Here is a 26,008-nt window from a genome sequence, read left to right on the forward strand (position 1 = left end):
ACCCATATTAATTGGTGCTTGCTGGACAAAAAAAAAAAAAATTAATGCGATGATAACAGAGTGTATGTAGTCAGCAGGCCGGATCATCAACAGGAGAATCAGTACAGTACCAGGGATGAGGCAACGGCATAGTCAACCAGGCAGAGAATCGAGGCGGGCTGCGATGCAGTTCAGAGTTGGCAATGGTTGAAGTAAATTGTACAGATGGGGTCAGGCAGGCAAATGAAATCCAAGGAGCAGGAACATGTTAGAATACACAAAACAGAAGACATGGAAAGAAGATATTTGCTCACCGCGTGTGCGGCCGCATTGAAATTCACGGCCGTAGTTGTAACATTACCGGCCGCAAATAAATGACATGTTAATTTTTCACGGGTCCGTACGAACTATGGCCGTAGTCTTATAGGCTGTGTGCATTGTACGACCGTAGTTCGTTACGAATTGCTATATCGTATCTTCCTCAAAACAACGGCCATAGTTTTGCAGTGAAAACTACAGCCGTTGTTTTACGAAGTGTGAACATAGCCTTAAAGGGGTAGTGCGGCGCTCAGAAATTATTCACAGAATAACACACATTACAAAGTTATACAACAGATACGTATTGAAGACCTAGTCATTTCAGATCACGCGCCGGTGTCCATTACCATACACGATGCCTTGCCAAGAGGGAAAGATTTCTTGTGGAAGTTCCCAATAGGTCTGTCACGAGATGACAATTTTAAGGCCTTGCTCAGAGGTTGGTGGATGGAATACGTTTCACACAATAACATTCATTCTTCCAACCCACAGCTGTTTTGGGATGCTGCAAAGGCGGTTCTCAGGGGTAAGATTATGGCATATGTGGCAGCCTTTAAGAGGAAGGCTTTGCAGCATCTCAAATCACTTAGTTTCCAGTTAAGAACGGCCTACACCAATTTTGTAGCGTCTCCATCACAGCTAAATAAAGAAACCTGGCAGGCAGTGAAGTTGTCATACGAGCAGTGGTTGGAGAAAAAAGATAACATTTATAGGACAAATTTTGAGGCCACTTTATTTAAACATGGGAATAAGCCAGGTAGACTCCTTGCTAATCTAGCAAAAGGTCTGTATAAATTACACCATATACAGCGCATGAGGGATGCAGACGGGGCACCCCACACTCACCCAGAGAAAGTGAATGCAATTCTGCAACAGTTTTTCTGCTTTCTGTATGCAGAGAAACCGTTGACAGTTACACCTGCTAGAAACTGGTTAGAAGGGGTTGACCTCCCCAAGGTATCGGACGAGGATAGGGCGATGATCAATGCTCCTATTACAATAGAGGAAATAAAACAAACAATCAAAGGCCTGAAGCCAAATAAAGCCCCAGGACCAGATGGCTACACAGGGGATTTTTTTAAACTTCTGTCAGAGGAAGTGAGTCCTGCATTACTCTCCCTGTACAATTCCTACTTAACTGGCTCTATCCCCTCCACAGATATCAATACAGCTATTATAAAAGTACTCCCGAAACCGGGTAAAGATCTTTCTTGCCCAGGCAGCTATAGGCCGATCTCTCTAATAAATGTTGATCTCAAAATTGTATCTAAAATCTTGGCAGATCGCCTAGCGACATTGTTGCCTAAACTGATCTCACACAGCCAGGTGGGCTTCGTACAGGGTAGATCTGCGGTAACAAACCTCAGGAAAGTACTTAGTGTCCTGGATGATGTCCATCTTCACCCCGACCTACACCCCTCCCCCGCCATTTTATCCATAGATGCTGAGAAAGCTTTCGATAATGTGCGGTGGGAGTGGGTGTGGGCGGTACTAACCCGGACGGGTTTTGATGGGGCTTTTTTGACATACTTACAGGGCCTCTCCGAGAGCAAGGGTGGGTACTCTGGGGTACTTGTCAGCCCCCTTCACACCTGAGAAGGGAACGAGACAGGGATGCCCCTTATCTCCCTTATTATTCAACCTGGCCATCGAACCTCTCTCTCGAGTTCTTGATTGTCACCTCCCAATAGAGGGAATAGAGGTAGGGGGCATTCCTGTCAAATTGACACTATTCGCGGATGATGTCTTAATTTTTTTTAGCCAACCCTGAAAGAGACATAAAGCGGGTATTCGAATGTATGGTGGATTTTGGGGTTAGATCGGGCTTTAAGGTCAATATTGACAAAAGTATTTTACTGGACCTGGCTCCTGGCAAGATAAAGTTACATGCGGATAAACTGGGAATTCCGGTGTCAGTCACACGACAACATATACGCTATTTAGGGATAATGGTTGGAAGGGATCCAGGATCCTTATACGGGATGAATTTCCCTCCCATCGTCCAGTCCATATTACGAGATCTGGAGAGATGGAAAACCTTACCTTTACCATTTACGGCCAGATGTTATCTCTTGAAGATAATGGCCTTTTCCCGTCTCCTTTATCCCATGCAAACATTGCCGGTATTATTAAAACACGTTGACGTGAGCAAGTTGAACTTTAGCTTTGTGAAATTTATATGGAAGGGAAACAGGCCGCGCATAGCGCTGAGAAAGTTAATGTTATTCAGAGATCAAGGGGGCCTCACTTTCCCCGATATCAGAAAGTATAACCTTGCCTGTCTACTACGGCACAGTGTGGACTGGATGAGGGGAGGGGGACCATTTTCCAATGTGAGACTAGAGGGAGCTATGGCACGACCTTGGCCGTTGTCGACCCTTCTTTACACAAAACTCCCGGCCATTCCATCCCACATCAAGCGCTGTATTCTTCTCAGAGATACCATCATAGCTTGGAAGACTGCCTGGAAGGAGTTGAAATTGCCTTACGCGATAGGGAAATATATGCCCATATGGCGACACCCTGAGTCACCTAGGGACTCTAGAAGTAGCTTGCACTCACGATGGAAGGAGAAGGGAATAGATAATGTAGGTCATTTGTTACACGATTCTGAGCACAGGTATCTCTCATTCCTGGAACTGCGAGAAAAGTATGGGTTGGACACGGGACATGTTCTAGTATATAAACAGATCATGGCTTTTTTACAACCAAGACTGAGAGACCTTTCTCCTCTTTACCAGGCCAGCTTTCTTGATGAGACGGTTACACTTACCTCACCTGTCCATTCCCTTTCCTACTTGTCATGGGCACTCCGGAGACAGGTCTCGAGGCTTTCACTTATTCCGGTGTTCAAATAATGGGAAAGATATTTCCACAATAATAGTATATCCAAATCTATCATAGACGGATGGCTAGTGGTCCGCAAAGCAATCTCTAGTGAGGTTTGGAGAGAGACACAATTTACAAATAGCACACCATGCTACGTACGGATTTACCCTCCCCAAAACACCGGAATATCCAGATCGCATTGAGGCTTGCCCGAATTGTCATGCTGGGGGAACAGACTTAGTTCATGGGCTGGTCTCTTGCCCTATGACACGTTTATTCTGGGTTAAGCTTAAACAATTGCTGGCGGCTAGACTGAAACTTACGTTACGGCTTGATGATATGCTACTCCTATTTCATTCCGCACAATCAGAGGCTGAAGATAAACTCCCTCTGCTTGTGCATGTTTTGGTTTTAGTGGCAAAGCGCTGTCTTTTGAATAAATGGCTGGTGGCACAAATGCCAACACCAGAGGATGTTGTGTCTCAGGTTAAGAAATATATGCACTATGACCAACTAGAAGTACTTACAACAAAGGAGAAATCGACCAAGGGTTTCTTCAAGAAGTGGAAGACCTTTATTTGTGCCTTTATGTCAGACGTGGAGATAAAACAAATAATGCTCCCCTTCAAAGATACCCTTTGGTACCTCAGGAAGGATGTAGCGGGAACATTGGGGAAATTGAGAATACCTGACGGGTGACTTTAGCGTATCGTAGTCCAAAGATTGCTGTAGAACCTTGTTGATCCGGTGGGCTGTGAGAGACCGTGAGCAGGGTGGGCCTGGGTGGGTAGGGAGGGAGATAGGGTTTGAGTTCTTGTTATGATGTTATTTTATGTCCTTCCACCTCTGCTACCATTTCGATGTCGGAGACGTTATATTCTTTAGAGGGGAGTAATTAATGTAATTAATGTATCACTCTTATGGTTCCTATTTGGTGGATAATTTGCCACTGCATGTCTATTGTTCAGATTGGAAAAATAATAAAAAAGTAGAATGGCGGTAACATAATAAAGAAGCTATACTTACCTGTCCCAGTGCTCCCGCAGTGCAGCGTCACAGCTCACCGTCAGCCTCTGGTTTCCTGTTTATATTTATTTTATTTATTAATATTTTTGGTACTGTGCATAACAGAAACACCAGGGCTTTGGATGTGTTTTCTTTTCCACTTCCTTGTCAAGATAAAACATGGAATTCCTTTTACCTATTGCACTTTAAGCTACAATTGACTGTATCTAATTAGAGGTGATAAGAAAGAAGTGGCCTGGGGCACTTTTGACATTTTACCGGATAAAGTTAAGAGATAACTGACCTAAAATGACAAGTGTCTGTTTTCAAGTCTTTGCTAATAGCAGTGTCCACTTATCAGCAGCTATAAGTCAAATGCCATCGGAGGTGAACAGAACAATGTCACAAGTCAATCATGTGGATGAACAAACTGATAAAATATACTTGCCTGGGTATGCTGCTTGTGATAATATTTTGTGTATATAGCTATATAATAAGTGAGGCTATGTTTACACCACGTAAAAAAGACGGTCGTATTTTATAATAACGGCCGTATTTGCGCAAACAACGGCCTGGTTTTTTACATAGTGTGAACATAGCCTGAACAATGAACAGCTGCTCAGCTATAGTCAGATATATGTATACAGTGGTACCTTGGTTTAAGAGTAACTTGGTTTAAGAGCGTTTTGGTATAAGAGCTCACAGTTTTTCAAAATTGTGACTTGGTTTAAGAGCTCCCTGTACTGGGTGGGAGGAGGGGTGGAGGAGGGGTATGGTCTGCATAGCGGGGTCTACAGCCCTGTACTCTGACCCAGGAAGTCTCCCTCACCTTCCTAATCATAGCAGATCCTCTTTAGACTGGGGCTTGCATCAGGGGACAGGACTGAGGAGGTAATCTCTCCATAGCTGTAACCCCTCTCTCCCCGGACAGAGAGGGCTGCGTGTATGTGCCCACATCTGCCCTGCTCATTGCTTCATGCTCCCTGCAGTCTCTGTCCGCCCTTGTGTTTCCCATCCTCTCCATTACTGTACAGTAACTTATATCACATATTCAGCTGTTTCTGAATGTTTGGTTCATCTGTTCTACATGTTATTCAGAATATTAAATCATTATTTTTGGATTGTAGAACCAATTGTCTGCATTTCAATGATTCCTTATGGGAAAATTTGCTTTGGTTTAAGAGTGGATTTGCATTACAAGCACGGTCCCGGAAAGAAATATGCTGGTAATCCAAGGCACCACTGTACTTGAAACACAGGGGAAACATATTGTTATTACTGTGTCTAATATATTAAATTTTTTTTCCGTTTTTCTTTTTTTGGTTCGGCTGTTGGTATGAGGTGTATAGGACTATCCTGACCGTCCACCAAAAGATCATGTTGTGGAGATAGGGGGTCAGACATGATGGAAAATCACTGCCCGAACTCTTTGGGGAGAGGAAAGCTGCAGCTAGAGCGCTCAACATAGAGAACACAGGAACCTTCAGTTCTGCCGATTGTCCCTGTGTATGGGGATGACAGCAGTCGGTCAGGAGAGATATCTGAACAATCTTCGACTGTCGGTTATTGAAAGTGTATGGCTAGCTTTACAGCGTTTATCCAGCAAAATATTTTTCTCTTAAGTCAAGTGGCTTAAGAAAGTTATATAGATTTGTAATTTGTAAAAATCTCAAGTTTTCCCATACTTATCAGCTGCTGTATGTCCTGCAGGAAGTGGTGTTTTCTTTTCAGTCTGACACAGTGCTCTCTGCTGCCATCTCTTTCTGAGACAGGAACTGTCCATAACAGCAACAAATCCTCATAGAAAACCTCTCTTGCTCTGGACAGCTCCTGTCTTGCAGATAGCACTGTGTCAGGCCATGTTTACAGGGCGTAAGACACCGGCCGTTCCGTGACACGGACGGGTAACAGAACGGCCGGTGTCAAAGAAGATCATCCCAGCCGGTACTGCAGTACCAGCCGGATGATCTTCACTGCAGTTGAATTCGGATGCAGGTGCATATGAATTCGCACCTGCACACAATGGTGCATGTGGCAGGAGCCGCACGCTCCATTGTGTGTACTGACAGGTTTTCTGACAGTGAATAGCGGCCACAGAAAACTGACATGTCATTTTGTTGCGGCACCGCTAAGGGTCCCGACCGGAGTGTATACTATGTGTATACACTCCGGCCGGGATTCCCTTGGCCTGCAGCACAATGTGGGTAAAGGATTAAGCACGGCCATGTTGCAAATCGACAACAACGGCCATGATTAATAATTTACTTACGTTGGATAAACATAGCTTCAGACTGAAAAGAAAAAAAAACAAAAACATTTCTTGCAGGGCATACAGCAGCTGATAAGTACTGGAAGACTTGAGATTTTTAAATAGAAGTAAATTACAAATCTATAGAACTTTCTAAAACCAGTAGATCTGAAAGAAAAAGATTTCTGCCAGAGTACCCCCTTAAAGGTGTTTGATTTAAACAACCCCTTTCTACATTGTGGGTAAAAGGTAATAGTGGGGGTCCCGCTGCTTGGTCAGCTGTTATTGGTGGGGGAGATATAATATACAGTAGATGACATTATTAATATGATTACATTTTCCATTCTCTAAAAATACTCTTTTTTCCTTTCGAATCAATAAAAATTTATTGCCGCATTTAATTATTCCCATTGATTTTCTCATGGGTCATTGTCCGAGGTCGCATAAAAGAAATACAACCTACTGTCTTGTGGAATTTAAGCTAATAAATAAAATTTACTACTGTGTGATATAACTGCTAATTCCTGTGAAGGGTTCATTGTGACATGATATGAGCATAAATATGTTTTATGATACCCGTCTGTATAATACTCCACCACCTCTGCAAATATGTCTACTACATAACAGACTGTGTATGTGCCTACAGCACTAACCACATGCAGCCAGTTCTGGAGGTTTTATTAGAAGGTTTTCACCTCTATTCATATCAAATATAATAAAAACGTCCACAGGGAATCAAGAACTTCGACAGATTATGTTATTATGGGTGTCTATTGAGAGAATGACACTTGCCAAGTCCATATACCTGTGAAATATATAAAAGTTGGAGCATTCACGGGCATTATGGGTCTTCAAGGGTGGTCCCAGAGTGGTGCTTAAAGGGATTATCCAGGATTAGAAAAAGCAGAGGTACTCTTTTGCAAAAACAGCACCACCCCTCTCCTCAGGTGGTGTGTGGTATTACAATTTAGCCCCATTCACTTTACTGGAACTAAGCTGCAAAACTACACCAAGAGATGTTCCTGGAAGAAAGTGGCCATGTTTTTCTAAGCCTGGACAACCCCTTTAAATGGCATTTTAATTGTTGGCAAATATGCAGCCCAGCTTAGGACTGTGTGTGTGATGCGGCTAATGCAGTACTGCACACAAGTTGGTTCTCCTGGCTTCTGCTCTTCCCAAGTATTAGGGAGTTAAAGGGGTACACCAGTGTGGGGGCACTTTTTTACTGGGACCGCTCAGCCAGTCAGTGAAGGAGGCGGGATCTGATCGGACTTGAAACGGATCCCACCTCCTTCACTGAGTGGCTGAGCGGACCTAAGACGTCACGTCTCGGGCCCGCGTTTGACACCCGGAAGCGGCCGGGAACCGGGCACCGGAGCGCCGCGATGCGCGACTCGCCGCTGGAACCGGGCAGGTGAGTGGACGTCTTTTTCCTCGGCCACCTCCTTCCCGGTCCCAGTAAAAAAGTGCCCCCACACTGGAGTACCCCTTTAATATAATACTATTGTTCTGGGAGCTTGGACCTTTGTGTGTGGCACTGTGGTGCTGACAGAAATTGTTAATTTTACAATATTGCACAGCCACTGCACTGCCTCACACAAAGTTCCCCTGCTCACATAGTGATAAAGTAGTGTCCCAGAACCCTAACACTGCTAGTATAGTGTCCCAGTACACTATACTAGGGTTCACTAAGTTATTAAAGGAAAAGTTCGGCCAACAGTATTTTTTAATATGTTATTACTTATGGAAAGTTAGACAAATTCCTAATGTACATTAAAGGGGTACTCCAGCAAAAAGCCTTTTCCCAGTAATTGAAACACATTACAAAGTTATATAACTTTGTAATATGCTTCAATCACCTATCTGCCCCCCTTCCCTGTCTTTTCCCCCCTCAACTCCTCACCAGGAAGTGAAGTAAACTTATTCTTACCTAATGACTGTTGAACCCAGGCTGCTCTGTGGAAGCCATTTTGTGACAATGACATCATCAAGAGGGAGGCGGGTCTAAGCCCTGTTAGGCCAGCCTCCCTTTGACACATGACTCAGGTTGCTCAGCAATGATTGGCTAACAGTTTTACAGAGTCAGTAAGACATCACAGAAGACAAAGTGCATCATGGGAAAGCCCAAACCAGGAAGCAAAGAAAAAATGAAAACACCAACTGGAGCTTCAGGGACCTGCAAACAGCAGAAAATTCAAACGGAGACAGACTCAGGAGGGATGGTAAGTGGGAAAACTATGTTTATGATTGATTGAATGTTTTTTTTTTTTATCAGAGCCGGAGTGCCTCTTTAATGATGACACATGCACATATACTGCTATTTCCATTAGTTTAGTAGATCAAGGAATCTTTAAATTCTCTCAAAAACCGTGACGTGATGAATCAGTTGTAATTCCTATGGAGTGTCCAGCAGGGACACACTATATAGAAGTCAATGAGTACCATTAACTTCTATAGAAAGTGCACCCCCTGCTGGACACTCTGGATTCAATAGCTGTCTATGTAACACATGTCTATGTATGCACACATATACATTGCACTATTCCTCCCATCATCTGCTCATAGTATGAGCAGATGATGGGGGAGTGGTACCAGGGCCATCCCAATCACCAAACAGCCCCCGCCGCCACATATACACTGTACTACTACTCCCATCATCTGCCATATGAGCAGAAGATGGGGGAGTAGTACCAGGGCTATCCCCATCACATGCACATCCCTGCCGCCGACATTGCCGCCGATGATGCACTCACTTGCCCTGCCGGGGACTGACTGCAGAGCTCACCGCTGACCCAGCCTCCTGCCTGATGTCACCCCTGGCATATACACACACACACATACACACAGCACTTACAGCTCAGTCTTCTTCCTCTCCCTCTGGCCGATCCTTCTCTTTCTCTGTCTTCTGATCTTCAGGCGACTCTCCCGGCACTACAGTGATCAGGCTGAACATCACAACACCGGGTCCCCCTCCCTGGGCCCCTGGAGGCACTGGGGCCCGGCACTTGCCTGGATAAGCTCTGTGCTGATGCCAGCCCTGCACCAATGGGAAACTAGACCAGCTTTAGCCTATCTGGGGGAGTTCAGCTCAGGGTATAGTGTGTGTGTGGGTGTGTAGCCTAACAAGTGTATCCTAAGTTTATAAGTTCCTTTAGGAATACAGCCCACTAAACTTTAACAGGGGCAACTACCACTAAAGAGGTACTCAAACCTGTGTACGTCAATCGAGGCAATTCTACTCTACTGTTTTCTTCAGGAAGTCCTTACTGCTGACCCAGGACTACCCCCCCCCCCCCCCCTCCAAGGTTCATGTGTTTAGGAGAGGATACATTTTATTATACACTAAATATACACATTGATCCCTCTCATCCTGATCACCAGATAAAACACACAGGACACAACAGATGTTTTAGAATTCTTTTATTTATTTTTTTTAATGCAACATTGTAATAAAACATTACCGGCCTTTATTACACTAAACATGGTGACAGTGACTCTCAGGTCAGGTCTGGTGGGGACCACAGAACTCGCCGCGGTCACTGACCTGAACTAAGAGCCACCGGACCAAAATATCCAGAGGAAGGCGAAGAAACCCCCCGGAGAGTTATACCTCAGGGGGGGAAAAAATTCCTTCCTGACCCCACAAGTGGCGATCGGATATCTCCCTGGATCCCATCTGGCCTGCTGCATATTGCTGTATATGGAGAAGAGAAAGAGATACATGAAATCAACATATACAAAGTATACAGTACATGTCCTGCTCCTAAGAGCTTACACTCTAATATACAGTACATGTCCTGCTCCTAAGAGCTTACACTCTAATATACATGCCCTGCTCCTAAGAGCTTACAATCTAACACACAACAGATACCCTGCTCCTAATACACATTAGATAATGGCACAACTGACCAACTGTCTAATGTGTATGGAGGATTCCGGACTCCCCCCTTACAGATAATATTGAGAAAGTAAATGGATCAGGCATGTTGGATTTTTAACTGCCTGATCCTGTTGTTCTCAGGGTGATAAGCCACCACCAGATGAATCTGGTAGCTGCTTATCTCTGCTCTCCCAATTCAGAACACATGAACACTCAGCCAAGTTGAGCATCCATGTGAACTTAGTGAATGAGGGTGATAGCTGCCGGCTGAAAGAACGTTCATCTGACAGCTATTCAGTGTGTATGGTCGGCTTAGTAGCTTACACTCTAATATACAATACATATGCTGCTACTAAAGTTGACCATACACTACAATGTATACCGGACAGACAGTGTGGATTATACCAGCGAATCTGTGCAGGTAAAATCCACAGCACAATGAGTGGGAAATCCACAATGATATCCGGAAGGTGGACATCTTGTGGATTTCTCTGTGCACTTACCTCAGCTCCAGGACGTGTGCAGGGGCCCCAGCTCCAGGTCTGCACTCTTCCTCTTCAATCTGCCAAGTGAGGAAAGATGGTTCAGGTTCAGACTGGTTCTACTGTGATGTCATCTGGTGTCTATGGTATAAGCATTGTGATGTCATCTGGTGTCTATGGTATAAGCATTGTGATGTCATCTGGTGTCTATGGTATAAGCATTGTGATGTCACATGATGCCATGTAGTATATTGTTCCTGGTCACCCCTGATCCAATAGGACCATAAAGGGCTGACAACAGGGAATAATAGCAATTTTCCTAATAGATTTATATTACAAAATGTGAACAAAACATTATGGGGAAAACTCCCCAATAATGAGGCCTCATAAAATTGTCCCAACTTGACCACCTCTGCCCATATGTCCTATATAAGGATATTATAGAGGGGCCCCGCCTGTGACACACCTCATCCTCTCTATTAGCCATATATTATATAGTCAGCCATTCGTCAGGGGGCCCTGTAATACCACACATGTCCTGTAGAGGCAGCAGCCCCCCCTCCCCCTCACCACCATAATAGCTGATCAAGTGTATTTAGTGAGACTGTTTGGGCATAAATAGTGTAATTGTAATCTCCCCCTCCCCCTCCTGGCTATACAATGTGTTATTAGGGAGGAGCTACATACCCGGCCTCCTCTTCCAGCTGTCCGGCTCCACTGACTCCAGGTTACCAGGTTACAGTTGTTTACACTGAGCGCCATGTGATCATGTGATCTGTGATGTCATCATAACTGCCACATCTGCTCTGTGTAGTAGGTGTATAATACTAAGACAGAGTTCAATAGATTATAATATAGGCAGAGTGGGTGGGGCTTATTGTGAAGGGGTGCGGCCTCATGTCCTGTCATCTTTCCTATCATTTATACAACGACCTGCATGTATACCTGTATGAATTACTAAAAAAAAAAATGTGTGTTCATAAATGTCTGTGGATCCTGGGCCAGCAGCAACCCCTGGTCACATGACACCCACTATAACAATCTGATGGTATACAATCCCTGGTCACATGTCACCCACTATAACAATCTGATGGTATACAATCCCTGGTCACATGTCACCCACTATAACAATCTGATGGTATACAACCCCTGGTCACATGACACCCACTATAACAATCTGATAGTATACAATCCCTGGTCACATGTCACCCACTATAACAATCTGATAGTATACAACCCCTGATCACATGATACCCACTATAACAATCTGATGGTATACACATACCTCCCAACCGTCCCGGATTCCGCGGGACAGTCCCGTTTTCGGGGTTCTGTCCCGCGGTCCCGGAACGGCCCCCCGTATCCCGCGTTATATGTGGCCCCAGCAAAAAAAACAATAAACCAGTAACTCACCTGTCCGCCGGCCCCAGCAGCTCCTCTCCCGGCAAAGCGCGCACTCCCGTCATCCTCCGGGGCGGGCAGCTGGGTATACAGACACTGACTGTGCCAGAAGTGACCTGCAGCCTCCATCATGAATCACTTCCGGTAGAGTCAGTGACTCTGAACCCCGCTGCCCGCCCCGGAGGATGATGGGAGTGCGCGCTCTGCCGGGAGAGGAGCTGCTGGGGCCGGCGGACAGGTGAGTTACTGGTTTATTGTTTTTCTGGTCGGGCCACATATAATGGGAGGATTGGCTACTATGTGGGCACTATATGGGGCATTGGCTACTATGTGGGGCACTATATGGGGATTGGCTACTATGTGGGGCACTATATGGGGGCATTTACTACTATTTGGGGGAGTTGGCTACTATGTGGGGCATATATGGGGGGATTGGATACTATGTGGGGCACTATATGGGGGGATTGGATACTATGTGGGGCACTATATGGGGGGATTGGATACTATGTGGGGCACTATATGGGGGGATTGGATACTATGTGGGGCACTATATGGGGGATTGGCTACTATGTGGGCACTATATGGGTGGATTGGCTACTATGTGGGCACTATATGGGGGCATTGGCTACTATGTGGGGCACTATATGGGGGATTGGCTACTATGTGGGGCATATATGGGGGCATTGGCTACTATGTGGGGCATATATGGGGGATTGGCTACTATGTAGTGCACTATATGGGGCATTGGCTACTATGTGGGGCACTATATGGGGATTGGATACTATGTGGGGCACTATATGGGGGGATTGGCTACTATGTGGGGCACTATATGGGGGGATTGGATACTATGTGGGGCACTATATGGGTGGATTGGATACTATGTGGGGCACTATATGGGGGCATTGGCTACTATGTGGGGCACTATATGGGCATTGGCTACTATGTGGGGCACTATATGGAGGATTGACTACTATGTGGGGCACTATATGGGGATTGGCTACTATGTGGGGCGCTATATGGGGGATTGGATACTATTTGGGGAATTTATGGGGGCATTGGCTACTATGTGGGGCACTATATGGGGGATTGGCTACTATGTGGGGTGCTATATGGGGGATTGGATACTATGTGGGGCATATATGGGGGCATTGGCTACTATGTGGGATATATATGGGGGATTGGCTACTATGTAGGCACTATATGGGGATTGGCTACTATGTGGGGCACTATATGGGGGATTGGCTACTATGTGGGCACTATATGGGTGGATTGGCTACTATGTGGGCACTATATGGGGGCATTGGCTACTATGTGGGGCACTATATGGGGGATTGGCTACTATGTGGGGCATATATGGGGGCATTGGCTACTATGTGGGGCATATATGGGGGATTGGCTACTATGTAGTGCACTATATGGGGCATTGGCTACTATGTGGGGCACTATATGGGGATTGGATACTATGTGGGGCACTATATGGGGGGATTGGCTTCTATGTGGGGCACTATATGGGGGGATTGGATACTATGTGGGGCACTATATGGGGGGATTGGATACTATGTGGGGCACTATATGGGGGCATTGGCTACTATGTGGGGCACTATATGGGCATTGGCTACTATGTGGGGCACTATATGGAGGATTGACTACTATGTGGGGCACTATATGGGGATTGGCTACTATGTGGGGCGCTATACGGGGGATTGGATACTATTTGGGGCATTTATGGGGGCATTGGCTACTATGTGGGCACTATATGGGGGATTGGCTACTATGTGGGGTGCTATATGGGGGATTGGATACTATGTGGGGCATATATGGGGGCATTGGCTACTATGTGGGACATATATGGGGGGATTGGCTACTATGTGGGGCACTATATGGGGATTGGCTACTATGTGGGGCACTATGTGGGGGATTGGATACTATGTGGGGCACTATATGGGGGCATAGACTACTATGTGGGGCACTATATGGGGCATTGGATACTATGTGGGGCATTATATGGGGGCATTGGATACTATGTGGGGGATTGGATACTATGTGGGGCATTATATGGGGGCATTGGATACTATGTGGGGCACTATGTGGGGGATTGGATACTATGTGGGGCACTATATGGGGGATTGGATACTATGTGGGGCACTATAATGGGGGATTGGATACTATGTGGGGCACTATAATGGGGGATTGGATACTATGTGGGGCGCTATATGGGGGATTGGATACTATATAGGGCATTTTTGGGGGGATTAGATACAGTATAGGGCACTACTCAGTCAGCAGCATGTGGCTATGGAGGGTTGCTATGGGGGCGTGGCTATGGAGGGTCGCTATGGGGCGTGGCTATGGAGGGTCACTATGGGGCGTGGCTATGTAGGGTCGCTATGGGGGCGTGGCTATGGGGACCGCGGTGCACATGTCCCTCTTTGCTCTTTGCAAAAGTTGGGAGGTATGGTATACAATCCCTGGTCACATGACACCCACTATAACAATCTGATGGTATACAATCCCTGGTCACATGTCACCCACTATAACAATTTGATGGTATACAATCCCTGGTCACATGACACCTACTATAACAATCTGATGGTATACCATCCCTGGTCACATGTCACCCACTATAACAATCTGATAGTATACAACCCCTGGTCACATGTCACCCACTATAACAATCTGATGGTATACAACCCCATGTCACATGACACCCACTATAACAATCTGATGGTATACAATCCCTGGTCACATGTCAGCCACTATAACAATCTGATAGTATACAACCCCTGGTCACATGTCACCCACTATAACAATCTGATGGTATACAATCCCTGGTCACATGTCACCCACTATAACAATGTAATAGTATACAATCCCTGGTCACATGTCACCCACTATAACAATCTGATGGTATACGGCTCCACAGGGGATCGGAGAATGTGTATATAAATAATATGTGATCTCTCTTCTATAACTTTCATTTTCTCATCATTTACAAAATATTAGTTTGCTGTCAGTGAATAAGAGCCCTCCTATACAGCTGCACATAACTAGTCCTGCTCCGGGCTGAGAAGACAATTGTATCCAGTGTAGACAATGCTCTGTGAGCTAAACAGCCTGGTCTCTCTGTTGAGAAGTGGAAACACGTAACAAGTTCATTGTGTGAATACATTCTGAGTGGCAGCTATAGTCCACAAGGATTATAGGTCATTGTGTGGCTGTATACCACAGCTGTATCTCTGTAGTTAAAGGGGTTATTCCACATTTCAGGGTGTGTTCACACATACTGCATATGCTGCAGATGTTATGGTGTGCTCAGCTATTTATATGTATCACTGTACACAGCATCAAACCTACAGGGTACAGTAAGTTATACTGGGGGAAGATATATATAAGACAAGACAAGCCCTCTGCTTCACTGCTGGTGCACTGATAACCCCTGACCTCTGCACCTGCACCTCTTACACACTGCAGTACATAAGGGGTTAAGCAGAAGGACACACGCTCTTACCTTCTCCCCCGGGCCCACCTCCTGCATGGGCCCCATAGCAACTGCCTACCCTGCCTCTTTGGTAGCTACGCCACTGACCCCCTCCCATACTTCCTTCAGTGTCCATAACATAGTACTGAGCTAGAGAATGCAGAGAACAAAAGTCATGTGACCCCACTCCCAGCAGCCGGCTCTGATAGCGCACCAGCATCTACCACAAGCACTTTGTACCTCGCCACGGCTCTATGGGGATTCAAAGCAGCTCACACTGCATGTGTTTGCTTACAAATAATAAGATATGCTGCTTGTTCTCCGCATTCTCTAGCTCAGTACTATGTTATGGATCACCACATGTGTTGTTTTGTTCTGTCCTATAGGAATGAATAAAATAGTGTATTTTGTTTACTAATTTGCATAAGTGGGCGGGGCTGGCGCCCTTTTCTAACTATTTATATCTGCTGTTTGTTACTGTATCCCATGCACTGTATCTGATGAAGAGAGCTTAGGCTCTGGAAACCCGTTATATTTGTGCTATCTGAAATAAACACTTTTTATTTGTTTCACCTAAAACTTTGGTCCCATGACTTTGTGAAGACAGCGCTGGTGTTTCCAAGGAGTTTGGCAATTTTTTCTTTCCTACAATTTTACATGGGCCCCCACACAGGGAGCATCCCGGCGTGCTACTCCATACTAGCTTGCAGTCTTTGGCACCAGGACCATTCGGACTCTACATCTGTACCCCATTTCAGGGGTGATGTGCATTAAGCCCAAGGGGCGACAAGGTGAGCCTCCTACTTACCTCACCTTCCTTTTCCCTTACTGTACGATATCACACGAGACGCCGCCTCTCACCTGTTACCTTTTTTTCTCTACTATTCTGCACAGATGTGGGGAGAGTAATAATAGGTAAGGGCTGGAGTGCTCCTTTAAAGGGAACCAATTGTGCAACTCCCCGAGGCTACTAGCCATTGAGTATAAGATGGTGGGAAAGCTGGATGACCTCCATCATAATCACTACAAGATGGTGGGAAAGCTGGGTGACCTACATCATACTGACTACAAGATGGTGGGAAAGCTGGGTGACCTACATCATACTGACTACAAGATGGTGGGAAAGCTGGGCGACCTACATCATACTGACTACAAGATAGTGGGAAAGCTGGGTGACCTCCATTATACTGAGTATAAGATGCTGGAAAGCTGGGTGACCTTCATTATACTGAGTATAAGATGCTGGAAAGCTGGGTGACCTTCATTATACTGAGTATAAGATGGTGGGAAAGCTGTGTGACCTCCATCGTACTGTCTGCAATACAGGATGCTGGTAAAAAGGGGTTTCTGTATGTTTACCATAGTTTTTACCACTGTTGCTGGCAATCCCCTCTCGCCCATGGTTCATTCCTCCCTTTAGACTCCCCCCCCCCCCATGTATGCACCCCCATCAGTACAAAATAATAATAAACAAAACAAAAATCACACATAATTATATGTATCCTCTATGTACTCCTGTATATATGTATCCTCTATTTACTGCTGTGTTGGTCTCACCTCCTATGTATATCTGCACCTGTATATATGTCTCCTCCTGTATATGGTACCTCCTGTGTAGGTCTCCTCCTGTATATATGGCACCTCCTGTGTAGATCTTCTCCTGTATATATGTCTCCTCCTGTATATATGGTACCTCCTATATATATGGCACCTCCTGTATATATGGCACCTCCTGTATATATGTCTCCTCCTGTATATATGCCACCTCCTGTATATATGTCTCCTCCTGTGTATATGGCACCTCCTGTGTATGTCTCCTCCTGTATATATGTCTCCTCGTGTATATATGGCACCTCCTGTATATATGTCTCCTCCTGTATATATGCCACCTCCTGTATATATGTCTCCTCCTGTATATATGGCACCTCCTGTGTATGTCTCCTCCTATATATATGCCACTTCCTGTGTATGTCTCCTCCTGTATATATGGCACCTCCTTTGTATGTCTCCTCCTGTATATATGGCACCTCCTGTGTATGTCTCCTCCTGTATTGTTATTACCTGGTTTGCTGCAGAACACCAGCTTCTCTATCTTCAGGCTCCTCTAGCCAGATGCAGGAGCGACAGCTGGGAGGAGAGAGCGGCCTCTAGTGGCTGGAGGATAGAATACTGCCTACAGCCAAAATGTTGACTGGCAGAGCAGTTTGCTTTTTAAGGGGTTATCCAGCGCTTCAAAAACATGAACACTTTTCTCCCTGTCTTGTCACCAGATTGGGTTTGGTTTCAAAATCAGTTCCATTGAAGTAAATGGAGCTTAATTGCAAACCACACCTGAACTGGAGACAAGAAAGGGGGAAAAGTGGCCATGTTTTTGTAGCGCTGGATAACCCCTTTAACTAGAAAAGCCTCATGGGCTACAGTAAAAGTATAGGGGGCGGCTGCTGGCGAGAGTGAAGAGGGCAGTAAGTAGCTGCTGCCCTGAAGCCTTCACCACCTGTCAGTTGCGGTGCGGCCCAATGATGTGCTGCCGGAGGACCGGCCCGGAGGGCGCATGCCCCCCTACCCATCGGCCTAGCCCGCCCCTGCGTCCTAGCAGGACCTGCCCACTCTGCCAATCACTGACTGAGCCTGGATTGTATAGGGGACATTTATTAAGTCTGTAGTTTTTTGCGACCGACTGGCAGCACAGATGACAGGAGCGCCTGACTACTGTCAGCTTAGTCTGATTACTGACCTACTCCCCCGTGGCGGCCGGCTCACATGTTCACCAGAAGTGGAGTGGACTACGCTGCCTTCTTCTCCTGGCCGCCTAGCCCAGGCCACTTCCGGTGAGCGTGTGTAAGCCGGCCAGCATGGGGTGGTAGGTGAGAAGTCAGTAGTCAGTAGTCTTTGCTGCGGGGGGGGGGGGGGGGGGGGGGGGAGGGGGGGATCTATGCTGGAATCCTCCGGTCATTGTAGTGTGGATCGCGGATCGTGTAAATAAGGCCTAACTCTTTAAGGTAAGAGCTTTAAATTGCCTCAATGACTGCGCCAGTTTTCTTTTTTTTTCCTCCTCGCCTTCTAAGAGCTATAAAATAAAAGAACGCTTTTATATTTCCATCTACATGGCCATGTGAGTCCTTGTTTTTCAGAAATAAGCGTACTTTGTAATGGCTTCTCTAATCTACCATAAAATTTATGACAAAATCTCCAAAATATCATTCATGGGGTAAAATTGGGAAAAAAATTAAATTCAGCAAATTTTGGGGGCTTCGGTGTTTACATAATACATTTTACTGCAAAACTGACATGTTATCTTTATTCTATGGGTCAGTCTGAATACATGGATATACATGTTTTCATAGCTTTTCTAATGTTTTACAGTTTTTATTAACATTAAAACTTTTTTTTATTATTTTGGCAAATAGGTGTGATTAATATGGCGCATATGTGACTCTTATAAGGGGCATAATTTTTTGTGCCATGAGCTTCAGTTTTAGTTAGTATCATATTTGTGTCGGACGTATTGATCACATTATTTTTTTATATATATAAAATTTTATTTAAAAAATCATCAATCTTGGCGTTTCTTACCGCTTTTCGTTTACGCCGTTGACCGAGTCGGATAAATTTTGTTTTATTTTACAACCAAAAAAGAAAACAGATGCTGATTTTTCGTAGCAAAATTTTTTTAGATCTTTATTGAATATATATTAAAACAATTTATATAAAAAAAAAAGACAAACCAAACATTAAAAAGAACGGCGACTATCCTGGAGGTGTTTCTATTGTTACCTGTCACCAGACGACCCTTGGCGTACAGGTACGTCCAGGGCATTCCGCGGCTGCAGGGGTTAAAAATCACCTTTTTTATTAAAGATGTCTGCTGTTTCTTACAGCAGTCATCCTTTACTTGCATAAAGCTGCGGAATCGCGTACCCCCGCCTCCACGATCACTGTGATTGGCTTGTCAATTCTGACCAGCCGATCACAGCATTACCGATGCATTCTGGGATGGTATCCCGGAATTAAACCGTGATTGGTGCTGTCCGAGACAGCACCAAAGACAGTTATGCGAGGGGGGAGGTTCCCAATCACCCGCATTGGCCGGATGCCACTAACCGGCCAATCCGGGCAATGTAAAATATTGAACCCTCTCTACTCAAGTGCTTTCTGTCAGGATCGGTGAGCAGAGAGGGTCCATGTGAGTGCTGCAGCCCCCGTGTGTGCCCCCGTGCTGCTGCCCTTTGCTGCCTGTGTCATCCACCCCCCGCACTATCCGCCCTCCCGCTGTGCCATCCGCCCCTCCTGTCATCCTCCCCCTGTCACCGTCCTTTTCTCTGCTGTGCCCTCCCACTGCTTAAGTCCCCCCCTCCATCTGTGCCAGCCTTGTTGGGGGCATAGTGCAGCCAGTGCCCTCTGTGTGCTGCTTGGCTGATCCCCTGAGAGTTCTGACTCTGCAGCAGCAACAAGTGGGCACATCTTTTTCTGTAAAAAATAAAAGTTTTTTAAAACTTTTGTTTGTGTGTGCCCCCATGCTATCCTGTGCCTCCTGTGCTGCCTCCTCCGTTGGTGGCAGTGGCGTAGCCACCGTGGTCGCGGGGGTCGCCGCCGCGACCGGGCCCGCCACAAGGGGGGCCCGCGGGGCCCCCCGATCAATCACTCTTGTGACCGCAAGCATTGTTTTGCTTGCGGTCACAAGAGACTGGCTCCGTCTTTCCCCCGGCTTCTGCGCGGCTGCCGGGGGTGTCGCGTCTTACCCCCGGCAGCGCGCGCATCCCAGAACTCCCTGCGCGCCTTGGGCCCTGACTTCCTGTTTCCGGCGCGCAGGGAGTTCTGGGAGGCGCGCGCTGCCGGGGATAAGACGCGACACCCCCGGCAGCCGCGCAGCAGCCGGGGACAGACCAGGAGGAGTGAGGATCAACGTGGGAGCGCGATGTCAGGTGAGTTAAGTTTTGTTTTTTTATCAGCCTGTACGGGTGGGGGGAAGGAGGGGGGCATTTATGAGGGTGGGGGGAAAGAGGGGGGCCATCTATGAGGGTGGGGGGAAAGAGGGGGGCCATCTATGAGGGTGGGGGGAAAGAGGGGGGCCATCTATGAGGGTGGGGGGAAAGGAGGGGGGCATCTATGAGGGTGGGGGAAAAGGAGGGGGGCATCTATGAGGGTGGGGGGAAAGGAGGGGGCCATCTATGAGGGTGGGGGGAAGGAGGGGGACATCTATGAGGGTGGGGGGAAAGAGGGGGCCATCTATGAGGGTGGGGGGAAAGAGGGGGGCCATCTATGAGGGTGGGGGGAAGGAGGGGGGCATTTATGAGGGTGGGGGGAAGGAGGGGGCCATCTATGAGGGTGGGGGGAAAGGAGGGGGCCATCTATGAGGGTGGGGGGAAAGAGGGGGCCATCTATGAGGGTGGGGGGAAAGAGGGACCATCTATGAGGGTGGGGGGAAGGAGGGGGGCATTTATGAGGGTGGGGGGAAAGAGGGGGGCCATCTATGAGGGTGGGGGGAAAGAGGGGGGCCATCTATGAGGGTGGGGGGGAAAGAGGGGCCATCTATGAGGGTGGGGGGAAAGGAGGGGGGCATCTATGAGGGTGGGGGGGGAAAGGGGACCATCTATAAGAGAGGGAGGAAGGGGACCATCTATAAAGGGGTGGAAAGGGGACCATCTATAAGGGAGGGGGGGAAAGGGGACCATCTATAAGGGAGGGAGGAAGGGGACCATCTATAAAGGGGGGGAAAGGGGACCATCTATAAGGGAGGGGGGGAAAGGGGACCATCTATAAGGGAGGGGGGGAAAGGGGACCATCTATAAGGGAGGAGGGGGGAAGGGGACCATCTATAAGGGAGGGGGGGGGAGAGGGGACCATCTATAAGGGAGGGTGGGGGGAGAGGGGGCCATTCATAAGGGAGGGTGGGGGGAGAGGGGACCATCCATAAGGGAGGGTGAGGAGAGAGGGGGCCATCTATAAGGGAGGGGGTAGAGGGGGCCATCTATAAGGGAGGGGGTAGAGGGGGCCATCTATAAGGGAGGGGGTAGAGGGGGGCATCTATTTGGGGGGGCAACATAGGGGGAGAGGGAATACACAGAGGGGGGTATTATTAGGAGGTCACATAGAGTCAGGCTACCCACTAAATGAGGGTGTAAAGGGGACAGTACAGATGTGCAGTGTGTAGAGAGATGAGGATGGTGACAGAGTGAGGAGACTAATATGTCTGTCTGGCAGATTCTGTGGATTCGTGGCTCGGAGAAGTTCTCATAACGGCCTAGGACGGATGGAGAAGAAGATGAAAAGGAAAGAACTCCGATCAGAAAAAACGTCTCCTGTGAGTCACCTGATATAACTGCACAGTAATGTATATGGTGTATAGAACCTGTGTAGAGCTGGGGCCACCTCTATATGACTGGATGAGGTGATTTAGTGTACTGGATTTGGTCAGTAACAATATGGTGGTGATGGTAGTGGTTGTGGTGTGGCAGTAATGTTTCCTCCCTATATACTGGTATTACTGGTAATATTGGTCTCAGTATACAGGATTTGGTCGGTAACAGTATGGCGGTAATAGGTAATATCTGTCTTGGTGTGTGTGTGTGTGTATATATATATATATATATATATATATACAGTGGTACCTTGGTTTAAGAGTAACTTCGTTTAAGAGCGTTTTGGTTTAAGAGCTCACAGTTTTTCAAAATTGTGACTTGGTTTAAGAGCATTGCTTTGGTTTAAGAACTTCCTGTATTGGGTGGGAGCGCGAGTGGAGAAGGGGCATGGCCTGCATAGCGGGGTCTACAGCACTGTACTCTAAACACCTTCCAAATCATAGCAGATCCCCTTCAGGCTGGGGCTTACATCAGGGGACAGGACTGTGGGGGGGGGGGTAATCTCTCCATAGCTGTAACCCCTCTCTCCCCGGACAGAGAGTGCTGCATGTATGTGCCCACATCTGTCCTGCTCATTCCTTCATGCTCCCTGCAGTCTCTGTCAGCCCTTGTGTTTCCCATCCTCTCCATTACTGTACAGTACAGAATAATAAATATATTTGGGGTGTGGAACCAACTGTCTGCATTTACATGATTTCTTATAGGAAAATTTGCTTTGGTTTAAGAGTGGATTTGGATTACAAGCACGGTCCTGGAACGAATTATGCTCATAATCCAAGGCACCACTGTGTAATATATATATATATATATATATATATATATACACACACACACACAACAATAGCATCACTTGGTCGTGAAAGGAGGGGGGGGGGCCCAAGTTGGCCTCTCGCACCAGGGCCCAGGAGACATTAGCTACGCCCCTGGTTGGTGGCATAGTGTTTGCAGGAAGATCCTGATAGCAGCACCCTCTGTGCTGCTAGTGGTCCCCTGCCTCTCTTTGCCCCCTTAGACCGTTCCTCCGCCCTTTCGCCTCACCTGCCCACCCCTGTGCCATCCTCCCACCCCCCATGACCCTAGTCCGTGTGTTTAAGAGAGAATACATTTTATTATACACTGGATGAGCAGCCATGTTTACATCTAGTTCCGGAACATTGATCCCTCTCATCCTGATCACCAGATAAAACACACAGGACACAATAGATGTTTTACAATTCTTTTATTTATTTTTTTAATGCAACATTGTAATAAAACATTACCGGCCTTTATTACACTAAACATGGTGACAGTGACTCTCAGGTCAGGTCTGGTGCGGACCACAGAACTCGCCGCAGTCACTGACCTGAACTAAGAGCCACTGGCCCAAAATATCCAGAGGAAGGCGAAGAAACCCCCCGGAGAGTTATACCTCAGGGGGGGAAAAAATTCCTTCCTGACCCCACAAGTGGCGATCGGATATCTCCCTGGATCCCATCTGGCCTGCTGCATATTGCTGTATATGGAGAAGAGAAAGAGATACATGAAATCAACATATACAAAGTATACAGTACATGTCCTGCTCCTAAGAGCTTACACTCTAATATACAGTACATGCCCTGCTCCTAAGAGCTTACACTCTAATATACATACCCTGCTCCTAGGAGCTTACAATCTAACACACAACAGATACCCTGCTCCTAATACACATTAGATTATGGCACAACTGACCGACTGTCTAATGTGTATGGAGGATTCCGGACTCCCCCCTTACAGATAATATTGAGAAAGTGAAGGATCAGGCATGTTGGATTTTTAACTGCCTGATCCTGTTGTTCTCAGGGTGATAAGCCACCACCAGATGAATCTGGTAGCTGCTTACCTCTCCTCTCCCCATTCAGAACACATGAACACTCAGCCAAGTTGAGCATCCATGTGAACTTAGTGAATGAGGGTGATAGCTGCCGGCTGAAAGAACGTTCATCTGACAGCTATTCAGTGTGTATGGTCGGCTTAGTAGCTTACACTCTAATATACAATACATATTCTGCTACTAAAGTTGACCATACACTACAATGTATACCGGACAGACAGTGTGGATTATACCAGCGAATCTGTGCAGGTAAAATCCACAGCACAATGAGTGGGAAATCCACAATGATATCCGGAAGGTGGACATCTTGTGGATTTCTCTGTGCACTTACCTCAGCTCCAGGACGTGTGCAGGGGCCCCAGCTCCAGGTCCGGACTCTTCCTCTTCAATCTGCCAAGTGAGGAAAGATGCTTCAGGTTCAGACTGGTTCTACTGTGATGTCATCTGGTGTCTATGGTATAAGCATTGTGATGTCATCTGGTGTCTATGGTATAAGCATTGTGATGTCATCTGGTGTCTATGGTATAAGCATTGTGATGTCATCTGGTGTCTATGGTATAAGCATTGTGATGTCACATGATGTCATGTAGTATATTGTTCCTGGTCACCCCCTAATCCAATAGGACCATAAAGGGCTGACAACAGAGAATAATAGCAATTTTCTTACTAGATTTATATTACAAAATGTGAACAAAACATTATGGGGAAAACTCCCCAACAATGAGGCCTCATAAAATTGTCCCAACTTGACCACCTCTGCCCATATGTCCTATATAAGGCTATTATAGAGGGGCCCCGCCTGTGACACACCTCATCCTCTCTATAAGCTGTATACTATATAGTCAGCCATTTGTCAGGGGGCCCTGTAATACCACACATGTCCTGTAGAGGCAGCAGCCCCCCCCCCCCTCCCCCTCACCACCATAATAGCTGATCAAGTGTATTTAGTGAGACTGTTTGGGCATAAATAGTGTAATTGTAATCCCCCCCTCCCCCTCCTGGCTATACAATGTGTTATTAGGGAGGAGCTACATACCCGGCCTCCTCTTCCAGCTGTCCGGCTCCACTGACTCCAGGTTACCAGGTTACAGTTGTTTACACTGAGCGCCATGTGATCATGTGATCTGTGATGTCATCATAACTGCCACATCTGCTCTGTGTAGTAGGTGTATAATACTAAGGCAGAGTTCAATAGATTATAATATAGGCAGAGTGGGTGGGGCTTATTGTGAAGGGGTGCGGCCTCATGTCCTGTCATCTTTCCTATCATTTATACAGCGACCTGGATGGATACTTGTATGAAGAAAAATCATGACTTTTAAAAAAGTTGTGTGTTTTATAAATGTCTCTGGGCCAGCAGCAATCCCTGGTCACATGACACCCACTATAACAATCTGATGGTATACAATCCCTGGTCACATGACACCCACTATAACAATCTGATAGTATACAACCCCTGGTCACATGACAGCCACTATAACAATCTAATGTTATACAACCCCTGGTCACATGACAGCCACTATAACAATCTGATGGTATACGGCTCCACAGGGGATCGGAGAATGTGTATATAAATAACATGTGATCTCTCTTCTATAACTTTCAATTTCTTATCATTTACAAAATATTAGTTTGCTGTCAGTGAATAAGAGCCCTCCTATACAGCTGCACATAACTAGTCCTGCTCCGGGCTGAGAAGACAATTGTATCCAGTGTAGACAATGCTCTGTGAGCTAAACAGCCTGGACTCTCTGTTGAGAAGTGGAAACACGTAACAAGTTCATTGTGTGAATACATTCTGAGTGGCAGCTATAGTCCACAAGGATTATAGGTCATTGTGTGGCTGTATACCACAGCTGTATCTCTGTAGTTAAAGGGGTTATTCCACATTTCAGGGTGTGTTCACACATACTACATATGCTCCAGATGTTATGGTGTGCTCAGCTATTTATATGTATCACTGTACACAGCATCAAACCTACAGGGTACAGTAAGTTATACTGGGGGAAGATATATATAAGACAAGACAAGCCCTCTGCTTCACTGCTGGTGCACTGATAACCCCTGACCTCTGCACCTGCACCTCTTACACACTGCAGTACATAAGGGGTTAAGCAGAAGGACACACGCTCTTACCTTCTCCCCCGGGCCCACCTCCTGCATGGGCCCCATAGCAACTG

At 46.5% G+C, this 26,008-nt stretch overlaps 1 long non-coding RNA gene across 1 annotated transcript; it reads right to left on the minus strand.

Moving 5' to 3' along the window:
* Positions 1 to 23,183: 23,183 nt before the first annotated feature.
* LOC138774188 (uncharacterized) lies at positions 23,184 to 25,199 on the minus strand. Its single transcript, XR_011360259.1, has 2 exons — positions 24,865 to 25,199; positions 23,184 to 24,279 (listed from the first exon to the last, which is right to left on the minus strand). It is a non-coding gene; the product is annotated as an uncharacterized lncRNA (long non-coding RNA).
* Positions 25,200 to 26,008: the final 809 nt, after the last annotated feature.

Source organism: Dendropsophus ebraccatus, chromosome 15 (genome assembly GCF_027789765.1).
Source record: "Dendropsophus ebraccatus isolate aDenEbr1 chromosome 15, aDenEbr1.pat, whole genome shotgun sequence".
In the NCBI taxonomy this organism is placed as follows: domain Eukaryota; kingdom Metazoa; phylum Chordata; class Amphibia; order Anura; family Hylidae; genus Dendropsophus; species Dendropsophus ebraccatus.